This window comes from Pinus tabuliformis, chromosome 4_2 (genome assembly GCF_031772625.1).
Source record: "Pinus tabuliformis cultivar Carrire ecotype Pingquan chromosome 4_2, CPIR1, whole genome shotgun sequence".
NCBI lineage: Eukaryota > Viridiplantae > Streptophyta > Pinopsida > Pinales > Pinaceae > Pinus > Pinus tabuliformis.
In genome coordinates, this window is record NC_142304.1 from 614,842,712 (window position 1) to 614,856,646 (window position 13,935).

The following is a 13,935-nucleotide window of genomic DNA, read 5'->3' on the forward strand; positions in this document are numbered from 1 at the left end:
TAAAGAAAATTCTGCGATAATCAGATCTATCATCCAACCGATTGTAGCTTCTATTTATTCTTGGAGCAAATTGGGAAGATTTTACCTGTGGCTGATTGTAGCTTCTGTTTGTCCTTAAGGCAGTTTGTCCCCAAATTTCTTGATGGTCTTTATTTGTTCTTGAGGTAAACTGTCCCTGATTCACCTAATTACTTTTATTTGGCCTTTGCTCGCTTTTCCTTGTTGCATCAAGATAACTTTTAGAGGTAGAGGCTTGAGATGTTTCTCCATGATATCCAAGACCTGTCTTGATCAGAGGAGATCGCTGCACATTGATAATCTCATCCAAGGTTTCAGATCCTTTAACAAATTTAAGATTAATAGCTTTTGTTTTCTCAATCTCTTTTCTATGACCAACAATTTCACCTTCTAGTTTTTCAAGATGTTTTTCCTTTTCATCAATTTGAAATTGTAGAGTATCAATGATCATATTCTTTTCTTCTATACATCTCTTGAGTCTAGTAATTTCATCATAAAGATTATCCACATCTATAGCATCCATATAATCATCATCTTCAAATGCCATTAACAACTTATATTCATTACCTCGTTCATCTTCATCACTATTCGATAGACCATCACTATCTTCATGAGTGTAGTAGCTTTTCTTATTTGCACTCTGTTTCTTGTTCCATCTAGCAGGTTCCTTTCCTTTATCCTTATAAGGACATTTTGCAGCATAATGACCTACTCTCCCACAAGCAAAGCATTTAAAAGGTAACTTACCTCTGAACCTTCCAGAACCCCTTTGAAGATTTCTGACAAAATTTGATTCTTCTTCCTCTTCTTCTGGGACGTGGCTTGCTTCATAATAATCTTCTTTGCCTGATGCCTTGAAAGCAGCTTCTCTTCTGTCTGATGGACCTCCCTTTCTCATTTCATAAGCAGTTAGAATTCCATGTAGCTGAGACATAGTAAGAATTCGTAGATTTTCCTTTTCTTCTATTGCAGATACTTTAGATTCAAACTTGGGGGACAATGATCTTAGAACCTTTTCAACCACTATAGCCTCTTTTATTTCTTCACCCAAATTTTTCATACAATTAACAATCTCATCTACCCGAAGAAAATAGTTAGCCACACTTTCATCATTATACATCTTGAGAGTCTCATATTGAATCCTGAGAGTTTGAAGTTTAGCACGCTTTACTTGCTCATCTCCTTCATAGCTTGTGACAATTTTGTCCCATATCTCTTTTGCGGATTTGTAGTGCATTACCTTCATGAATTCCGTTTGGGATATACATCCTAATAGGGTACTGACTGCTTTCGCATTTGTTTCATACTTCTTTTTCTCAGCTGCATCTGTAGGAGTAGCTGAAGGAAAAGTGTAGCCTGTTTCTACGATGTCCCAAACTTCTGTACCAAGAGATTGAAGATAGGCAGTAACTCTTACCTTCCAATAATTGAAGTTTGTCCCATCAAAAATCGGTGGCCTGATTGATGCTTCTCTCTCGTAGTTGCTCATGATGAACGATCTACCTTCAAGCGATCAAGCTTCTCTGAAGGACCTGCTCTGATACCAATTGTTGGAAATAATACTGAGAGGGGGGGGTGAATCAGTATTATCAGATCAATAAAACTTTTTCAATGCTCAGAAACATATACGCTACTTCAGTTAAGTGAACCAGCGTGTACACGCTACTGTGTCTAAAGAAAACAGCGTATAACCAGAAAACTTATAATTCAGTTAGTTTATCTTCAGTTAAGTGCATCAGGTCATTATTCACCATATTAAGAGTAAACAGATGCAGTATAACAGAACAGATCATCACACAAAAGCCACACACATGAACACCATGATATAAGGTGGAAACCCAATGTGGGTGAAAACCACCTACTGCAAGTCGTCTCTATCTTTCTTTAATAAGAACTTCAGTTTACAATCTTTTGTACTGGTGCAGCCTTATACCAGTACGCAGGCTACAACCTGCAGAAGGCTTCAACCTTCTCTCGTTCTCCAAACTTCCTTGGAAGGGAGCTCCAACCCCCTTTGCTCTTGTACTAGCTAAGATACTAGTACGTAGGTGCTGGCCTACAATCTTCTTTCCTTCAGGTACCACTTTTCATCAATTTTCAGACTGGATACTCCTGAAGCACAACATTACAATCTGAAGACCATGATTCATTCACAAATCATATAAATCATCAATCTTTGAATTACTGAACCACTGAAACCCTGTCAAACCTAGTCACCAGAACACAGAGCAGACTACAGAACTCTGCAATAACAGTCAGATCCAGCTGCAACCCAAAATCAAGCTCCAAAAGATATACGCTACTACTATGAAGGCAACCCGCGTATACACGCGGTTTTACCGAAGACAACCTGCGTACAGATCTAAAAATAATTTTTCATAACTTGCAGCTGTACCAGATTTCAGTTATACCCAGAACATAACATTGCGTCAGTATGCAGATCTAGAAATACGCATAATCAACCATATAAAGATAGTTCATTTCAAACCATTTGATCCCGATCTCTCCTTAGATCTTGTTCTCCATCAACCGATGAGATCTCTCCTTAGCTCAGATCAAGCAATACACCATCAACCAATAACCTGCATACTGGATCTAATACTTCATCAGATATTCAAGACTTTTCAGATACACTTGCCTAATGATTTCCTTCTCCTTATATAGCCTTAGGCCTTGTTCAATACCAAGAGCCAAAACCATAGAAATCCAATACCATCAACTTCAAAACTAGGGATCAACACGTCCGTCGAGACACCAAGGTCCAAAACCATAGGCACAACTTCCAAGGAATAACCGCCGTGGACCAAAGATAAGTTTTCCACATACACGCGCTTTTACTGAAGCCAACCTGCGTGTACACGCGACTTGGTATATAGCGAACCTGCGTATACGCGACTTGGTATATAGTGAACCTGCTTGTATACGCGACTTGGGCTTAATGAACCTGCGTGTATATATTTTTCTTCATACTTGTAGACTGATCATCAATTCCTTGCTGCTATCCTTCTGCACTATGATTTGTTATCAGTGTGATTTGCCATCAAGGACAACACTTGTCTCATAATGCCAACAATCTCCCCCTTTGGACTTGATGGCAACAACACCAAATCACTCTCCCCCTTTGTCATCAAGGGCAAAGGGCTGTGCTCCCCCTGAGTACATGCTGATATCTTTGCTTGGCTGTGCTGAAACATGCTTCCTCTGACTGTAGGCAAGATCTGCAAAAGATGTTCTTCAAAGGAACCAAGACTTATACACCATAAGGGACCTTCCTATTACCAAAAGACTCAATACATACATCCATACTCCCAACCAAGAGGGGATACATCAGAAACAACCAATTATATTACATCATTCATCCCAGGCATAGTGGGGAAACCAACATAGGCCGTTACATGACCTTGACACCATAAAAGAGATATCACAGAAGAGATACATGACATAGAGACAACAAATCTAGACCAAGACTTATGAAAGTCACAAGCAGCATCTGATACACATCTTTTAGATCAGCAACCAAGATTTCCTTCTGAGCTCCTTCTCCTGAAACCAACAACAGTTGTGTACTAGAACCAAAAGCATCTAAATGCCAACAATGCTTTATGAGACTTTAATCTGCTCCCCCTGAACCTGTGCCTGCTGCTCCCCCTGAACCTGTGCCTGAAGAATTCTGGCATACCCATCTCAGACCTTCTCCGACCAGAGTCTGCCCTTGCTGTTCAGAACTCCATATACGCGACTTCTCCTGCAGAAAACGGCGTATGCACGCGGATATGCTTTCTGCAACACGCGTACACCATACACGCGACTTTCCCAGCATAAATCGGCGTATATACGCGGATATCCCTTACGTAACTTGCGTATACCAAATTTTCTGTAGAACAGACAAGCTTCAACAGCAGGATGAAGCATCAACTACTCCCAGCTTTTGTCTGAGATATTCAAAAGTTTCCCTGGGCAGTGGTTTTGTGAGAATATCAGCAACTTGTTCCTTAGAAGGAACATACTCCAACTTGACCTTCTGCTCAAGCACTTGTTCCCGAAGAAAATGGTACTTGATTGGTATGTGCTTGGTCTTTGAGTGCATGACTGGATTCTTTGAAATGCTGATTGCACTTGTATTATCACATAAGATAGAGACTGGTGAAGTGCAAGTGATTTGAAAATCCTGCAAGGTCTGCATCATCCAAAGAAGTTGTGTGCAACAAGATGCCGCAGCCACATATTCTGCTTCAGCTGTAGATAAGGCAATCGAACTCTGTTTCTTGCTGAACCAAGATACTAATCTGGAGCCCATAAAGAATGCACCACCACTTGTGCTCTTCCTGTCATCCACGCTTCCGGCCCAATCTGCATCTGTATAAGCATGAAGTGTGAGATCTGTATCTCTAGGATACCATAATCCATAATTTTGTGTCCCTTGAAGATATTTGAAGATTCTCTTCACTGCCTGAAGATGAGTCTCCTTTGGATTTGCCTGAAATCTCCCAACTATTCCGACTGCATGCATGATGTCTGGTCGGGTACCTGTCAAATAAAGCAAACTCCCAATCATGGATCTATAAGTTGGTTGATGAACTGCTGCTGATTCATCATTTGCACTGAGGCTGCATCCTGTAACCATGGGTGTACATACTGGCTTTGAATCTTCCATGCCATACTTCTTCAAGATCTGCTTGAGGTACTTGGTTTGAGACAAGAAGATGCCTCCTTCATTTTGTTGGATTTGCAATCCAAGAAAGTATGTCAATTCTCCAAGTAGTGACATTTCGAATTCTTTCTGCATAACCAAGGCAAAGTTTTGACTCATAGTCTCTTCATTGCTGCCAAAGATAATATCATCTACATAAACAACAAGTATTAGCAATTTGTTATTTTCAATTTTTATATAGAGATTGCTATCTGCTGATCCTTTTGAAAAGCCTTGTTGGTGAAGATATTTGTCCAATCGATAGTACCAAGCCCTTGGAGCTTGTTTGAGACCATAGAGAGCCTTTTTTAATTTGCATACAAGGTTTGGATCATTCCCAAGAATGAAACCATCTGGCTGCTCAATATATACTTCTTCTTCTAAGTCTCCATTCAGAAAGGCTGATTTCACGTCCATTTGAAATACCTTGAAGTTTTGAAAGCTTGAGAGAGCAAGGAACATTCGGATGGCCTCAAGTCTTGCTACAGGAGCAAAGGTCTCTTCAAAATCTATCCCTTCTTGCTGCGCATACCCTTTACAAACAAGTCTGGCCTTGTTTCTAATTACTTCTCCATTTTCATTCAATTTATTCTTGAAGACCCATTTTGTCCCTATGACATTCTTATCTTTTGGTCTAGGAACCAGTTCCCAAGTGTTGTTCTTTTCGATCTGCTCAAGTTCTTCATCCATTGCTTTGACCCAACATTCATCTTTGCATGCCTCTTTCACATTTTGTGGTTCAGTGGAAGAGAGTAATGCCAAATAGCTTGAAGCTTCTGCAATTCTTCTTCTTGTTTGTATTCCTGCTTCTTTCTGCCCCACAATCTGAGATTCTGGATGATTCTTTTGAACATATCTGGATGGAGTCTTCTCTTCTATTCTTGCCTGCTCCTCTGGTTCTTCTTGAGGTTCTTCTTCTTCATCATTCTGCCTTTGAGTGTAGCCTTCATCTTCTTCAATGTCTTCATGATGAACTTGCCTAGGAATATATCCCTTCTCATCAACCACTACATCAATGCTGTCAACAATTCTGCCAAGTCTTTTATTGTAGCACTTGTATGCTTTGCTATATGGAGAATAACCAAGAAGAATGCCTTCATCTGCTCTTGGTTCAAGTTTTCCAAGTTGCTCATCAGTATTCTTAATATAACATTTGCTCCCAAATATTTTGAAGTGCTTCACCGAAGGAGTCTCACCACTCCAGAGCTCATGAGGTGTTTGAGTGCTGTTTACTCGGACATTTGTTTTGTTAAGAATAATAACCGCAGCATGTGCAGCTTCACCCCAGAAAGTTGCGGGAGTACCTGATTCATCAAGCATAGCACGAGCCATTTGTTGGATTGTTCTGTTCATTCTTTCCACCACCCCATTTTGCTGAGGAGTTCTAGCTGTAGAGAATTCTCTTCTTATCCCATGTTCTTCACAGAAATCGAAAAATTCGTTTGAGGTAAACTCCCCACCTCTGTCAGATCTGAGGCACTTAATTTTGTGTCCTGATTCATTTTCAACCAAGGCTTTGAAGGATTTGAATTTTTCGAATGCTTCATCTTTGTGCTTCATAAGTCCTAACCAGACAAACCTGGAGAAATCGTCAATGAATAATATCAAGTATTCTTCTCCTCGAGGTGTTCTTTTTCTGAATGGACCACATGTATCTGTATGTACTAGCTCAAGAGGCATGCTAGCTGATCCTTCCTTCTCTGGAAAGTTAGTTCTGGTTTGCTTTCCAAACTGACAAGATTTGCATATAGTGTTGTCTGGAATTTTGATATCTGGAAGACCACGAACTGCCTGATATTTGCATGCTTTCCTTATTTGTGAAAAGCTTAGATGCCCCAACCTTCGATGCCATAGCCAGTGTTCATCATCCTTGCTCAAATAGCATTGTTGTGGTCCTTCTTCAAATATGTATAGATTATTTGGAGTCCTTCTTCCTTTGATCACTGTTTTACCTGTATCAAGATCACGAACACAACATCCATTTGATCTAAATATTACCTCTGTTCCTTGATCGCACATCTGACTGACACTCAGAAGATTATGCTTCAATCCATCAACATACAAAACATTTCCAGCTTTGACCTTCTCTTTCAATGGAGCCACACCTTTTCCTTTTATGGCTGCAGAGATATCGTTTCCAAAAGAAACTTTCTTCCCTTTTTCTAATGCGGTATATGACTCAAGCTTTTCTTTGTCCCCTGTCATATGCTTCGAACATCCGCTGTCAATGTACCATAGACTTTCTTGACCTTCTGCATAAAAGGCTATCCCACATCTTTCTGGTTGTGGTTCCTTTATTCTCCATGTTCTGACATTTGAGTTTTGCTCCTTCTGAATTGTCTTCCGGAACCTGCTCCTGCATTCAGAGTCTTCATGACCAAAGTTATTACAAATAGAGCATTCAACTTCATTTTCAAGAACCGAAAAGTTGTTATAAGTCCTTTTCATGGTTTCAGTCATTCTCCCTTGCTTTTGAGCTTCTCTAGTCATGATTGTCTTGTATGCAACACATTGAGCTGCTTTGTGACCGAAGTTATGGCAAGAAAAGCATTGGCCATTAAAGAAACTTCTGCGATAATCAGATCTATCATCCAACCGATTGTAGCTTCTATTTATTCTTGGAGCAAATTGGGAAGATTTTACCTGTGGCTGATTGTAGCTTCTGTTTGTCCTTAAGGCAGTTTGTCCCCAAATTTCTTGATGGTCTTTATTTGTTCTTGAGGTAAACTGTCCCTGATTCACCTGATTACTTTTATTTGGCCTTTGCTCGCTTTTCCTTGCTGCATCAAGATAACTTTTAGAGGTAGAGGCTTGAGATGTTTCTCCATTATATCCAAGACCTGTCTTGATCAGAGGAGATCGCTGCACATTGATAATCTCATCCAAGGTTTCAGATCCTTTAACAAATTTAAGATTAATAGCTTTTGTTTTCTCAATCTCTTTTCTAAGACCAACAATTTCACCTTCTAGTTTTTCAAGATGTTTTTCCTTTTCATCAATTTGAAATTGTAGAGTATCAATGATCATATTCTTTTCTTCTATACATCTCTTGAGTCTAGTAATTTCATCATAAAGGTTATCCACATCTATAGCATCCATATAATCATCATCTTCAAATGCCATTAACAACTTATATTCATTACCTCGTTCATCTTCATCACTATTCGATAGACCATCACTATCTTCATGAGTGTAGTAGCTTTTCTTATTTGCACTCTGTTTCTTGTTCCATCTAGCAGGTTCCTTTCCTTTATCCTTATAAGGACATTTTGCAGCATAATGACCTACTCTTCCACAAGCAAAGCATTTAAAAGGTAACTTACCTCTGAACCTTCCAGAACCCCTTTGAAGATTTCTGACAAAATTTGATTCTTCTTCCTCTTCTTCTGGGACGTGGCTTGCTTCATAATAATCTTCTTTGCCTGATGCCTTGAAAGCAGCTTCTCTTCTGTCTGATGGACCTCCCTTTCTCATTTCATAAGCAGTTAGAATTCCATGTAGCTGAGACATAGTAAGAATTCGTAGATTTTCCTTTTCTTCTATTGCAGATACTTTAGATTCAAACTTGGGGGACAATGATCTTAGAACCTTTTCAACCACTATAGCCTCTTTTATTTCTTCACCCAAATTTTTCATACAATTAACAATCTCATCTACCCGAAGAAAATAGTTAGCCACACTTTCATCATTATACATCTTGAGAGTCTCATACTGAATCCTGAGAGTTTGAAGTTTAGCACGCTTTACCTGTTCATCTCCTTCATAGCTCGTGACAATTTTGTCCCATATCTCTTTTGCGGATTTGTAGTGCATTACCTTCATGAATTCCGTTTGGGATATACATCCTAATAGGGTACTGACTGCTTTCGCATTTGTTTCATACTTCTTTTTCTCAGCTGCATCTGTAGGAGTAGCTGAAGGAAAAGCGTAGCCTGTTTCTACGATGTCCCAAACTTCTGTACCAAGAGATTGAAGATAGGCAGTAACTCTTACCTTCCAATAATTGAAGTTTGTCCCATCAAAAACCGGTGGCCTGATTGATGCTTCTCTCTCGTAGTTGCTCATGATGAACGATCTACCTTCAAGCGATCAAGCTTCTCTGAAGGACCTGCTCTGATACCAATTGTTGGAAATAATACTGAGAGGGGGGGTGAATCAGTATTATCAGATCAATAAAACTTTTTCAATGCTCAGAAACATATACGCTACTTCAGTTAAGTGAACCAGCGTGTACACACTACTGTGTCTAAAGAAACCAGCGTATAACCATAAATCTTATAATTCAGTTAGTTTATCTTCAGTTAAATGCATCAGGACATTATTCATCATATTAAGAGTAAACAGATGCAGTATAACAGAACAGATCATCACACAAAAGCCACACACATGAACACCATGATATAAGGTGGAAACCCAATGTGGGTGAAAACCACCTGCTGCAAGTCGTCTCTATCTTTCTTTAATAAGAACTTCAGTTTACAATCTTTTGTACTGGTGCAGCCTTATACCAGTACGCAGGCTACAACCTGCAGAAGGCTTCAACCTTCTCTCGTTCTCCAAACTTCCTTGGAAGGGAGCTCCAACCCCCTTTGCTCTTGTACTAGCTAAGATACTAGTACGTAGGTGCTGGCCTACAATCTTCTTTCCTTCAGGTACCACTTTTCATCAATTTTCAGACTGGATACTCCTGAAGCACAACATTACAATCTGAAGACCATGATTCATTCACAAATCATAAAACAACCAATACTAGCATCAATCTTTGAATCACTGAACCACTGAAACCCTGTCAAACCCAGTCACCAGAACACAGAGCAGACTACAGAACTCTGCAATAACAGTCAGATCCAGCTGCAACCCAAAAATCAAGCTCCAAAAGATATACGCTACTATATGAAGGCAACCCGCGTATACACGCAGTTTTACCGAAGACAACCTGCGTACAGATCTAAAAATAATTTTTCATAACTTGCAGCTGTACCAGATTTCAGTTATACCCAGAACATAACATTGCGTCAGTATGCAGATCTAGAAATACGCATAATCAACCATATAAAGATAGTTCATTTCAAACCATTTGATCCCGATCTCTCCTTAGATCTAGTTCTCCATCAACCGATGAGATCTCTCCTTAGCTCAGATCAAGCAATACCTCATCAACCAATAACCTGCATACTGGATCTAATACTTCATCAGATATTCAAGACTTTTTCAGATACCCTTGCCTAATGATTTCCTTCTCCTTATATAGCCTTAGGCCTTGTTCAATACCAAGAGCCAAAACCATAGAAATCAAATACCATCATCTTCAAAACTAGGGATCAACACGTCCGTCGAGACACCAAGGTCCAAAACCATAGGCACAACTTCCAAGGAATAACCGCCGTGGACCAAAGATAAGTTTTCCACATACACGCGCTTTTACTGAAGCCAACCAGCGTGTACACGTGACTTGGTGTATAGCGAACCTGCGTATACGCGACTTGGTATATAGTGAACCTGCTTGTATACGCGACTTGGTATATAGTGAACCAGCGTGTATATATTTTTCTTCATACTTGTAGACTGATCATCAATTTCTTGCTGCTATCCTTCTGCACTATGATTTGTTATCAGTGTGATTTGCCATCAAGGACAACACTTGTCTCATAATGCCAACAATCTCCCCCTTTGGACTTGATGGCAACAATACCAAATCAAATCACTCTCCCCCTTTGTCATCAAGGGCAAAGGGGTGTGCTCCCCTTGAGTACATGCTGATATCTTTGCTTGGCTGTGCTGAAACATGCTTCCTCTGACTGTAGGCAAGATCTGCAAAAGATGTTCTTCAAAGGAACCAAGACTTATACACCATAAGGGACCTTCCTATTACCAAAAGACTCAATACATACATCCATACTCCCAACCAAGAGGGGATACATCAGAAACAACCAATTATATAACATCATTCATCCCAGGCATAGTGGGGAAACCAACATAGGCCGTTACATGACCTTCACACCATACAAGAGATATCACAGAAGAGATACATGACATAGAGACAACAAATCTAGACCAAGACTTATGAAAGTCACAAGCAGCATCTGATAAACATCTTTTAGATCAGCAACCAAGATTTCCTTCTGAGCTCCTTCTCCTGAAACCAACAACAGTTGTGTACTAGAACCAAAAGCATCTAAATGCCAACAATGCTTTGTGAGACTTTAATCTGCTCCCCCTAAACCTGTGCCTGCTGCTCCCCCTGAACCTGTGCCTGAAGAGTTCTGGCATACCCATCTCAGACCTTCTCCGACCGGAGTCTGCCCTTGCTGTTCAGAACTCCATATACGCGACTTCTCCTGCAGAAAAATGGCGTATGCACGAGGATATTCTTTCTGCAAAACGCGTACACCATACACGCGACTTTCCCAGCATAAATCGGCGTATATACGCAGATATCCCTTACGTAACTTGCGTATACCAAATTTTCTGTAGAACAGACAAGCTTCAACAGTAGGATGAAGCATCAACTACTCCCAGCTTTTGTCTGAGATATTCAAAAGTTTCCCTGGGCAGTGGTTTTGTGAGAATATCAGCAACTTGTTCCTTAGAAGAAACATACTCCAACTTGACCTTCTGCTCAAGCACTTGTTCCCGAAGAAAATGGTACTTGATTGGTATGTGCTTGGTCTTTGAGTGCATGACTGGATTCTTTGAAATGCTGATTGCACTTGTATTATCACATAAGATAGAGACTGGTGAAGTGCAAGTGATTTGAAAATCCTGCAAGGTCTGCATCATCCAAAGAAGTTGTGTGCAACAAGATGCCGCAGCCACATATTCTGCTTCAGCTGTAGATAAGGCAATCGAACTATGTTTCTTGCTGAACCAAGATACTAATCTGGAGCCCATAAAGAATGCACCACCACTTGTGCTCTTCCTGTCATCCACGCTTCCGGCCCAATCTGCATCTGTATAAGCATGAAGTGTGAGATCTGTATCTCTAGGATACCATAATCCATAATTTTGTGTCCCTTGAAGATATTTGAAAATTCTCTTCACTGCCTGAAGATGAGTCTCCTTTGGATTTGCCTGAAATCTCCCAACTATTCCGACTGCATGCATGATGTCTGGTCGGGTACCTGTCAAATAAAGCAAACTCCCAATCATGGATCTATAAGTTGGTTGATGAACTGCTGCTGATTCATCATTTGCACTGAGGCTGCATCCTGTAACCATGGGTGTACATACTGGCTTTGAATCTTCCATGCCATACTTCTTCAAGATCTGCTTGAGGTACTTGGTTTGAGACAAGAAGATTCCTCCTTCATTTTGTTGGATTTGCAATCCAAGAAAGTATGTCAATTCTCCAAGTAGTGACATTTCGAATTCTTTCTGCATAACCAAGGCAAAGTTTTGACTCATAGTCTCTTCATTGCTGCCAAAGATAATATCATCTACATAAACAACAAGTATTAGCAATTTGTTATTTTCAATTTTTATATAGAGATTGCTATCTGCTGATCCTTTTGAAAAGCCTTGTTGGTGAAGATATTTGTCCAATCGATAGTACCAAGCCCTTGGAGCTTGTTTGAGACCATAGAGAGCCTTTTTTAATTTGCATACAAGGTTTGGATCATTCCCAAGAATGAAACCATCTGGCTGCTCAATATATACTTCTTCTTCTAAGTCTCCATTCAGAAAGGCTGATTTCACGTCCATTTGAAATACCTTGAAGTTTTGAAAGCTTGAGAGAGCAAGGAACATTCAGATGGCCTCAAGTCTTGTTACAGGAGCAAAGGTCTCTTCAAAATCTATCCCTTCTTGTTGCGCATACCCTTTACAAACAAGTCTGGCCTTGTTTCTAATTACTTCTCCATTTTCATTCAATTTATTCTTGAAGACCCATTTTGTCCCTATGACATTCTTATCTTTTGGTCTAGGAACCAGTTCCCAAGTGTTGTTCTTTTCGATCTGCTCAAGTTCTTCATCCATTGCTTTGACCCAACATTCATCTTTGCATGCCTCTTTCACATTTTGTGGTTCAGTGGAAGAGAGTAATGCCAAATAGCTTGAAGCTTCTGCAATTCTTCTTCTTGTTTGTATTCCTGCTTCTTTCTGCCCCACAATCTGAGATTCTGGATGATTCTTTTGAACATATCTGGATGGAGTCTTCTCTTCTATTCTTGCCTGCTCCTCTGGTTCTTCTTGAGGTTCTTCTTCTTCATCATTCTGCCTTTGAGTGTAGCCTTCATCTTCTTCAATGTCTTCATGATGAACTTGCCTAGGAATATATCCCTTCTCATCAACCACTACATCAATGCTGTCAACAATTCTGCCAAGTCTTTTATTGTAGCACTTGTATGCTTTGCTATATGGAGAATAACCAAGAAGAATGCCTTCATCTGCTCTTGGTTCAAGTTTGCCAAGTTGCTCATCAATATTCTTAATATAACATTTGCTCCCAAATATTTTGAAGTGCTTCATCGAAGGAGTCTCACCACTCCAGAGCTCATGAGGTGTTTGAGTGCTGTTTACTCGGACATTTGTTTTGTTAAGAATAATAACCGCAGCATGTGCAGCTTCACCCCAAAAGTTGCGGGAGTACCTGATTCATCAAGCATAGCACGAGCCATTTGTTGGATTGTTCTGTTCATTCTTTCCACCACCCCATTTTGCTGAGGAGTTCTAGCTGTAGAGAATTCTCTTCTTATCCCATGTTCTTCACAGAAATCGAAAAATTCGTTTGAGGTAAACTCCCCACCTCTGTCAGATCTGAGGCACTTAATTTTGTGTCCTGATTCATTTTCAACCAAGGCTTTGAAGGATTTGAATTTTTCGAATGCTTCATCTTTGTGATTCATAAGTCCTAACCAGACAAACCTGGAGAAATCGTCAATGAATAATATCAAGTATTCTTCTCCTCGAGGTGTTCTTTTTCTGAATGGACCACATGTATCTGTATGTACTAGCTCAAGAGGCATGCTAGCTGATCCTTCCTTCTCTGGAAAGTTAGTTCTGGTTTGCTTTCCAAACTGACAAGATTTGCATATAGTGTTGTCTGGAATTTTGATATCTGGAAGACCACGAACTTCCTGATATTTTCATGCTTTCCTTATTTGTGAAAAGCTTAGATGCCCCAACCTTCGATGCCATAGCCAGTGTTCATCATCCTTGCTCAAATAGCATTGTTGTGGTCCTTCTTCAAATATGTATAGATTATTTGGAGTCCTTCTTCCTTTGATCAC